Consider the following 10,486-nt stretch of genomic DNA (forward strand, 5'->3'; position numbering starts at 1 on the left):
TTTAAAATAAGGATGAGCATGTATAGGTTTTTGGTGATGTTTAGTTAAAATCAAAAACCAAACAATCATTCTTAGTTCATTATTGGTTTTTGGTGGTTATAAGTATAAAGATTAGGTTAATTTGTTCCCGTGTTGCTCAAATCTCTGGTAGGAGTTAGTTTCATATGCAACGTATCTCCGATAGTGGTAAGACTCAGATAATGCATGTATATTCAGTTTGCAGTTTCATTACTGTCACCATTTTGTGTTAAATCAATGTTATAGACTAAAGAGCATATATGATGAAGGTCTTTATCTTTGTTAATTATAATCCCATTCTAGATTGCAAAAACCACGTAATATACTTGATAATAAATAAGCATCTAGCAAAGCACTAGATTGCAAAACAGAAGTACAAAAACAATTATAATTATAAAGCTCAGAAAAAACATTGAAGAACAAGATTCTAAACTCTTCTGGAGTTTGAACTGCAAGTTGGGATACATATCCTCTTATTTACTTTCAAACGTGCTAAATTTAGGATAGTAACTAACAATACATGCATGGCATGTTACATTGGAAATGGGATAGGATCAGGACGAGGCACCGGGATACATACCAAATGGTAACCTCTAGTAAGCGTGATCCCAAATCCCTCTTCCATATCAACACTAGGTAGATCTCCATCTTTTCCAGCCTTCCAGTGAAAGCACCGAATCATTGTTCCAAGTGTTGTGTGTAGCATAAACTGTGCCAATGATATCCCGGGACACATCCTTCTCCCACTACCAAAAGGTAACATCTGAAAGTGTTGCCCTCTTACATCTAACTTGTTCTCTTTTTTCTTGAAATCTTTCAGGCCGGAACTCATGTGGGCTTTCCCAATGGTTTGGGTCTCTACCAAGGCCCCACACATTAATAAAAACTTGAGTCTTTGCTGGAATATGGTAACCCGCCACCATAAAATCTTTTGTTGATTGTCTTGCTAACACTGGCATAGCTGGATGGAGACGTAATGTTTCCTTGACGACTGTTTGGAGGTATGGAAGGTTTGGTATGTCTGATTCTTGTAGAAGTCTTTCTTCACCAACAACTCGATGGATTTCTTCAAGAGCCTTTTTCATGACATTTGGGTGATTGATTAGTTGTGATAAAGCCCATTCCATGGTACTTGCTTTGCGGCAGCAAATATGTCCTAAAGCAAAATATAAGAGCATAATTTTTCTAAGGGTGAGCCTTTTGAAAGTGATGGTACATGTGTATGATTAGGATAAACAAAAAATCAATTGTCATAAAACATAGCGTGTACATACTTGGATAGTTTAATAATCTCATACCAAATTAATAATCCGCTTGAGCAATCCAGTATGAAAGTCATTATCCATAGTACCAAAATTATTTATTTGATCATTTAGTAATTAGATCGCAAGAATTAGTTTTTGCTTCTATTCAAATACTTATGATAACCATTTACAATCGTAAGTCGAATTGAAATTGTTACATAATGAGTTTGAAAATGTAATCATATTAATTAATGTTACCAATATAAAGGCTTTGATGTTTTCTTTGCTCAACTTTATCTCTAAGCTCTCGTCTTGTTATACAAGTAAAATATGAAGCAAGTCTTTCACTTCCCCACCGTGTTTTCTTGCCTCTTGATGCTCTTTTATGATCCTTTCTATCATTACATCAAATCTCACACGGAGCTTCCTTGCCTTTTTCCCTAATCCTTTCAAGTTGAGAATCTTAATTAAACAACCATATGTAATCCGAAAGGTTAAAGTTACTAGATGCCTTTAACATATCAGTACCTAAGTTTATCAAATAGTCTGCAACATCCTCCTCATCATCTATGCATCTTACACCGACCAACATTCTTGATATCACATTGTTAGACAACTTCGTCAGCTCCTTGCCAAGATTCACAGCCTCCCCAACTTTGGCCATTTTTGATATTGATTATATAAAACCATTTATCTCTTGGTGTCTAACTAAACTAAACATGTCAAGTGTACTTTCATTTAGAAGATTTGACATAAGTATCTTTTTGAAAAACTTCTAGTGTGGTCCATAAGGAGCAAACACCATGACCTTTGTTCCATAAGTCAGGTAATCTGCAGTTGAGCTTCGGGCTTTGTCTAAATACACATTTTCATGCGATTTAAGAAATTCTTTTGCCATTTCTGGTGAACAAACAACAATACTAGGTTTAGAGCCCATATAGAGTCGTAATATGGGCCCATATCGATAAGAAAGCTTGTGAAAAGCTTGATGTGGAATTGGATATAATAGGTGGAGATGTGCAATGATCGAAAGGGCAATTGGGGTTGACAGAATGTGAGATTTAGCACAAATAAATTTGAAAATCACCCAAACAAAAATGGTGGATATGAGGCATGTAAGCAAGAATGGAAAATAGGCTTCGAAGTCATCCATTGATAAGTGAAGTCTTCAACAGTGATGTGCAAAAACAAGCAAAACCATGCCGGAATTTATACATATCAAACCTTGCTCATTTAGTCAATTGAATACTGTTCCATAAAATATCAACTTTGAATCTATTTTTAAGCACGTTTTATCAATATAACTCTCATTAACTAGCTACTACTCTTAATACACGTGCACGATCCACGGGTTGTGTCATATTTTTCTATTTTGTCCTACAACTTTATTATACTAACTTTATACATTCATTTGATGTATAGGCAACGAAATGCAAAATGTTTTATATATTAATCAATAATATTATGATTGTATTTAGCTTTAAATGCCTAAACTTGTTATTTGACGGCAAACAATGCATACGTTTTTGAACATTTATTTAGTTGAGATATAGAGTGTTGATGAAAAGCCCAACTGATAACCGTATATAAAATAAAATTTCATTTAATTATTGTTTTTATTTGATAAATTGTGATATCTAACAATTTTAGGTTGTGTTTAGTTATAAAAAATGATTTTACTTTTTCATTTTTAATTTTTTAGAAAATATAAAGGTCTTTTCATTTCTAAAAAATAAATAAAGTATTTAAATCGCATTCTTATTAGAAAATGCTAGTTTTATTTTCCAGTTTAGAAAACTATAATACATTTAGAAATGAAGGAAAGAGGTGGGAAATGAAAAATAAAAGCAATAAAATTTTTCAAGTTTCCCATTGAAAAACATTGTATTCTATTTTTCTGAATATTTTCAAGAAAAACATTTATTAAAACGCGTATTTTATTTTTGTATGTTTGCTTGGAAAAGATAAATATAAAATAAGAAGTTTTTTCCGTAACCAAACACGTCATTAAAGCTGTAGAGATTTTAAGTTTGAGAACTAATAAACTACCACACTTAACAATATGGAGACTTAGTTTTCCGACATTGTTTATATGGATTTTTAGTGAACTTTTTTACTGTATACTTTTTAGCTAAAGAAAAATAAACATATACTTACATAATATTTTCTTCTTGATTAAAATTATTAGTTCTACATTAATATTTGTTTGTGGAATTTTCGAATTTTCTTTTAGAAAAATCTTATCATATTGGAAAAATTGTACAAAAAATTATGTTTGAACTTCCGTTTTTAGAGTCCCATGTGTCCTTTATTTTTAGAAGATGAATGATGATTTCTTTGTTGTAAAACATATTCAATAAATACTATTTAGGTTTATCTATATTGTTACGTAAATCGTCTTAGGTAAATCTCTATCTCTATATATAATAAAACAAGATTGTTTTTTATAGTTATTATTAAAAAGTTGTTGATGTGGTAAATCTATATTTCACTTAAAAATTCTTTTTATTTAATTATGATGTCATATATATATATATAAATAATATAGAAATAGCCTAAAAATATCAATCATTTGTTTAAAGAATAAAAAATCTCTCTTATATAATATCACAAATAAAATGTTTTTTTTATTTAGTTGATTTATTAACTATATAATTATTGTTTTAGTTAAATTATTAGATTTATATCAAGTTATAATGTTTTAAAAACAAATATTACATAATTTCTTTTAATTTATTTTATAGTTTTACAATTTTAATTAATATGTCCGGATTAAACCCGGGTTGATTAACTAGTATTTTCATATAGAAGGATTGGATGATAGTCTTGCAATGTGGACTGATTATCCTCACAAGGAAGGGATGATTACGAGCATTCGTAAGAGCAGTTGTGAGATTTAGCACAAATACATTTAAAAATTTGCTAGACCAAAATGATGGACATGAGGCATGTAAGAAGAATGGAAAATAGGCTTTTAACTCAGCCGTTGATAAGTGAAGTTTTCAACAATGATGCGCAAAAACAAGTACGACCATGCTAGAATTTATACAATCAAACCTCAATTCATAAAATATCATCTTTGAATCTATTTTTAAGCACGTTTTATCAAATCATTTATATAGCTACCAGTCATATTTTTGTATTTTTCCTACATTTTTATTATACGAACTTTGTAGGTTTATTTGATGTATAGGCAATGAAATGCAAAATGTTTTATTGTAGATGTATAACGGGTGACAACAGGTTTCTAGATTGTGATCATGTATTTTTGGACTATAACTGCTTCCAAGGTCTTGTGTTTCATCATCAGAGATGACAAGTTTTGGGGTTTTTTCTTCTGAATATTTGTAACGGCCTATAGTCAACATCTCATTGTCTTGGTAAGTGTAAAACTTCACCATTATACGGTGAGGTTCTCTGATGTCGTGTACCGACTGAATGTTCGAAAAAAAAATACAAAGTCTTTATGTAACCTATAAACAATATAAACGCTTTAAAGATAAAGTTTGACCTAGCCTTAAATTGCTAATTATATTTACGTCTTATATTATTATTATTATTATCTTAATATATACTAAAAGGCAACTAAACTAAATTCAATTGACCAATCACAACTCTCAATTTTTTAATATTAGTTAAATCAAATCATGTCTAAATTATTTTTACACTTTTTGGTTTTCCATCACCAATTTACACTTTTAACCTAATTTAAAAATAATTAATACTTTATTGCATAATGTCTATCTAATAACATAAAATGCTAAAAAAATAGAGAGGTTACAACATTTGAATAAATACAAATTAATATTTATATCAATATTATTTTATATTATTAATTGTAATTAACCTAATTGTAATATTGTCGTTATTAGTTTTTGTAATTAGACTATAACTAGAATAATCATTGTTGTTATTAGTAATTGGAATCATACTATATTTAGGATGCTAAATCGAACGTTACAAATAAAATCAGAACACACGAAATCATCAAAAGTCCTACGAACCCTCTGTTATTTTGAATGTTCTTAACAATCATGACCAACGAAAATATAATTACTTTTTTTGCAATACATCAATGTGAACTTAGTCAATTGTATAATAAAAGTTAAAATATCGTTTTTTTGGAAGAGTTTGTATAAAAAAAACTCTGCTACATTATCCAGCCTTGATAAAATTTAGCATTCGAGATCTACATTTGAATATCTTAATTCATTTTTAATTAATATTTTACATTTAACGTATGAGTATTATTTTTTGTTCCATATACCAATTTTATATTGATAATGTTATAAACCGTGTATTTGACACGGGTCTAAAATCTAGTTGCGGATTATTTGTTTTGCAGGTATTTGCGTAAGGTTAGACATAGTATCTATAGGTAATAGAACATTTATTGTACGCATACTCTTTTAATGTGTAATTTCGAGTCTTAAAATTGTAATCACGAATCACCTAGCTACTAACTACTATGCACTCTCTATAGTGTACCAATTCATATGCAATATAGTTTACGTAGAATTTTCGAGGTCAAACACAAGGACTGTTGTTTGAGGAGATTATTAAAGTAATCCGGTTCAGAGTAAAAGTGGGGGTTTGTAACCGTGTTGTCACGTTGCTTTTGAATTCTATTAGTCAAATTGAAAGCAAGTTATTAACACCGAAAAATAAAAAACATTAATATTATAAGTCATGTACCTCGAATCCATTCGACAACAGTTCAAGTTGCACTTTTAATTAAGCTCAAGTTCAATTAAGTTGACAATGATAATAATGATCAAATAAAGACACAAATGGATACCACCAACGTTTGTAAATTCATTTAAATCACCTAATTATTGTTGTGAAAGCTGGTACTATATATGCTTAAAACAATTTCCCTAATCAACACGTATGTTTATGTAACGCCCCAAACCATTTTGACTCGAAAAGCATACAATTATTTGAAAACTTATATTAGACAAGCTGGACAATTTTATACTTAGAAAATTTAAGCCGTTTTTCGCCAAAAAATAGAAGTTCTCAAATTTGAAAAATGACAACTGAAACTTTCTTAGAATGTTAATATAAGTCTATTGTATGAGTTTCAGATCCCGGAGAGGTCAAACGAAGCCTTGGTAAACCTTGTGAAAAATTACAGAAGAGCACGACTCTTGTTTCTACAAGAGTCTTCCTCAAAGGCCGTCCTCCTGCAGCTTCGTAATTTGACACTTTAATCAATTTCGACCCTTTTTTCTCATTACCGAGTTTCGTACAACTGATAAACAACTTCATTTTGACATAAAAGACATAACACAACATTTCCAAAAGTCTTTATACCATCCATTGTTACATCCAAGTTTATAAGACTAAACGGGTCATTTACCAAAGTTGCCAAATTATCCAAATTTCACCCTTTAACATAGTTCTTACAATACTAAATGTTGAGTTGAAACTAAACAAGACACAATACCATAACATTAAGATTCATCATTTCATAAACAAAAACACAAGTTTTGGGGGTACTTGGGAGCACTTGATCAAGGGACAACTATCCACCAACATTAACTAATACAATCACCTACCAAAAGATCTTCAATTCACTTAAGTTCCAGAATTAGCTTTACCCTTAGACCTTGATCCTTCTATAAGGAAAACATAACAACTAAACGTATAAGCGAAAAGCTTAGTGAGTACAACATATATATTCATACTTTCCATTTCTTTCATTCATATCACATTCATTAACATCATACATACTAGCATGGATCCATACTACATCATTGTCAAGAAGGAGCGCACAATTCTCACTATTGACTTCATACTGTTAAGTCTTGGATTCGCTGATTAGATTTACTCTCTGACATGTATCGTCAGCAAGTCTTCAGCGAGTCCAGTGACTCTCTTCAGCGAGGTGTATGCTGACCAAATGTTTGTCATGGCGGGAAGTATTCAAACCATATGAAGACAAGAGTCACATGGTGGTTCTTCCAACTGTAACATACCTTAATTGGAAAAGGTACATGTTGGGACCAAAACTTGGGTCTTCTCTCTCATACCCATTTTGGTAAAGAAGACAAGGGCTCTTGCTTGGAAGTACAAGGAGCCAATGGAACGTCGACAACCACCATCTATCACCATCAAGGGAAGGCTATGTTGCCCTAATTCCCCCTCTATATAAAGCAACACAGCCGCATTGTATCAAGTGTGTCAGTCACCTTGAAAGTGTGTGTCACTTGTAATTGTTCAAGTTTATAGTGTGTCTAGACTTAGGAATTACCTTGTTCATTTGTATTCTTGTAAGTCAAGTTTGTAAGATCGACCATGTATTCATCGTTTAATCAATGATACATATGATTATACTTGCATTGATTTATTACAATTGAACTTGTCGTTGTTCTTGTTATTTATCTTCTTATTTACTTTTTGTCTAATTTAAATATAACATAAGTTGTGCATTTGTGGACCATCAAGTGGTATCATAGCCACCGTTCCTAAATCATTGGAACAAGATCTATTTGCCTCCTTGTGTTTACATTAAAATTCTGTTCTTTTACTTTTCTTGAAATTCTTTTTCTAAAAGAAGAACATGTCTTCTGTTCCAGCCTTGTGAACACACGTGACTTTGGTTATGTGTTGACACCTCCTAAATTCGAGTTCAAGGATTTTGGGTCTTGGAAGGAGAGAATGCTTCTTCACATCTCTGGTGTGGAACCCTATTTAATGACTATATTAACTGAGGGTCCATACGTGTCGATGTACGTCCAAAGGACTCCAGGAGCTACACCTGAAGCTCCTGAGATAGTCACTGACCTGGTTAAACCAGAGGTTCAATGGACAGATGAAGAAAGAAAGCTGGTAAATCTTGATGCTAGGCTTAAAAACATGATTATTGTCACTCTTCCCACTGAAATCATGAAGCTTGTCATCAAGTATCCCTCTTCAAAAGAAGTATGGGATAGACTGGTCAACACCTATGAAGGATCTGCTGACCTCATTAAAATCAAGAAAGTAGATTTGAGACGTGCTTATGAAAACTTCTTCTCTCTTCCTGATGAAAGTCTTGAGAGCACCTATACTCGCTTTAAAGGGTTGCTCAATGATATGACTAATGTTGGCATTACTCATGATAATTTTGAAGTAAAAACTTGTAATTGTTCAAGTTTATAATGTGTCTAGACTTAGTAATTACCTTGTTCATTTGTATTCTTGTAAGTCAAGTTTGTAAGATCGACCATGTATTCATCGTTTAATCAATGATACATATGATTATACTTGCATTGATTTATTACAATTGAACATGTCGTTGTTCTTGGTATTTATCTTCTTATTTACTTTCTTGTCTAATTTAAATATAACATAAGTTGTGCATTTGTGGACCATCAACTGGTATCAGAGCCAGGTTACGATCTTGGGACCTGTGGGTTATGGGCCCACACCACTAAGTGGATGCTGAAATAATGAACCTTGTCACTGAGGCAGTAAACAAAGCTGTAGATGATATTTATAAGGCCTCTGCTGACTTGATTCTTGATGAAAAAGATGATACTGTTGCAGTCACCGAAACTACAAATGAAGATTTAGCAATGGTGGCTGTAGAAAATGCCGATGAAGCTCCCCCTACTGGTGCTGAGGGGGAGATCACTTATGCTCCCCTGACTGGTGTTGAGGGGGAGACAGTTGAAAGTGCAAATGCTGAGGGGGAGCAACAATTGATAGTTGTTGAAGCTCCCTGTAATGAAGAAGAAGAGGAAATGAGTCCTCGTGCAGTAAGAGCAGCTTGGAAAGCTGGGTTTGCACAAGAAATGGCTAGGGACAGATCCAGGGAAGTACTTAATATTTTCCATCCTCGCTTCCTTGGAAATCCTGAAGTCTCTCCAATAACTGCAGCACAAAGAAAGCAGCTGACTAATGCTGGCTTTTTCAAAAGACCTTCCTCATCTCTGGCTGCTCAAAATGTGTCCATCACATCCCCAACAGGTAATCAATTCCAAGTTATTGATATCCTATCTCTTAATGTTGAGGGAAGAACTCAAGAAGAGGCCCTGGAGGAGCTGGACAGGCTGAAAGCGAATAAAAAAAATGAAAAGAAAAATTTAGAATATATCAAACAGCTGGCCCTCTTGGAGAAAGATGAGATGGATGGAGAACAAAGAATGCTGCTGAACACTGGTGGGCCTGAAGCTCTCTACAGGAAAAAGCAGGCTGATGTAGAGCAGCTACTGAAGGAAAAAAGAGAGAAATTTGAAGTTGAGAAGGTCAAGTGGTTGAAGATCATGGAAGATAGGAAGAGGCCTGAAAGAATAACAGCCGTTGAAGCTCATAAAGCTGCCATGGGAACAAAAACCAATATGAAGTTCCTAAGGAAAGGACATAGTGCTTCAACCAAAATTGAAGATGTAAAACTGACCAACTTGGGGGTTTCAGAATGGTATGAAATTTATATGATAATCAAAGATAAAAAGGCTGCCAGCTATGAACAACTTCAGGGGATGCTGGAAAGCTATTTTGAAAAGGCACTGGAGTTCGAAACTAAATATAAGGCAGACCTACCCATGCTAAAGGCAGTCTTTGGCTCTCCAGCAGCTGTTTTTTCTTCAGCAGGCAAGCGTACTCAGAAAAGAAAGCAAACAATGCAACTCTTGTCTGTTGACCTTCCTCCTATCTCAAGTGATGCTGGACTAAATCTGAGGCTTCCTCTCAGGTGTTCTTTTGAAGAAGGAAAAGTACTTGAAATCCCTGCTGGCATATTCTTCCAAAATTTCAGAAACGATCAACTCTTCTTTAGGATGGCAAATTAAACAAGCATCCACTGGTTTTCTGATCAGCATCAGAAGAAGATTTTTTAAGATGATTAGTGCTAGATCAGTTATCAGAAAGATTGATGAAGAGCTGATGAAGCCAGCCAGAAGAGAAGATCCAGTGCTAAGAATTGCCAAGCAGGAAGACGCTTGGGAGATAGAAGCTGCTAATCTTTAGATGTCTTAATTTGTAAAAGCTTTATGCTTCAGCTTGTAATCTTCTTTAATGATATAAAAGAGATCTTTCCTTCATATTACATTCTTCTTACTTACTCAGCAAGTCTCTTCAGCGAATAGGGGGAGATTGTTGAGTCTTGGATTCGCTAATTAGACTTACTTGCTGACATGTATCGTCAACAAGTCTTCTGCGAGTCCAGTGACTCTCTTCAGCGGGTGTATGCTGACCAAATGTTTGTCATGGCGGGAAGTATTCAAACCATATGAAGA

General features: G+C 33.3%; 1 pseudogene; it reads right to left on the reverse strand.

The window, feature by feature from the left end:
- Positions 1 to 550: 550 nt before the first annotated feature.
- Positions 551 to 1,926, reverse strand: LOC122583362 (annotated as a pseudogene).
- Positions 1,927 to 10,486: the final 8,560 nt, after the last annotated feature.

This window comes from Erigeron canadensis, chromosome 9 (assembly GCF_010389155.1).
Source record: "Erigeron canadensis isolate Cc75 chromosome 9, C_canadensis_v1, whole genome shotgun sequence".
NCBI classification, from domain to species: domain Eukaryota; kingdom Viridiplantae; phylum Streptophyta; class Magnoliopsida; order Asterales; family Asteraceae; genus Erigeron; species Erigeron canadensis.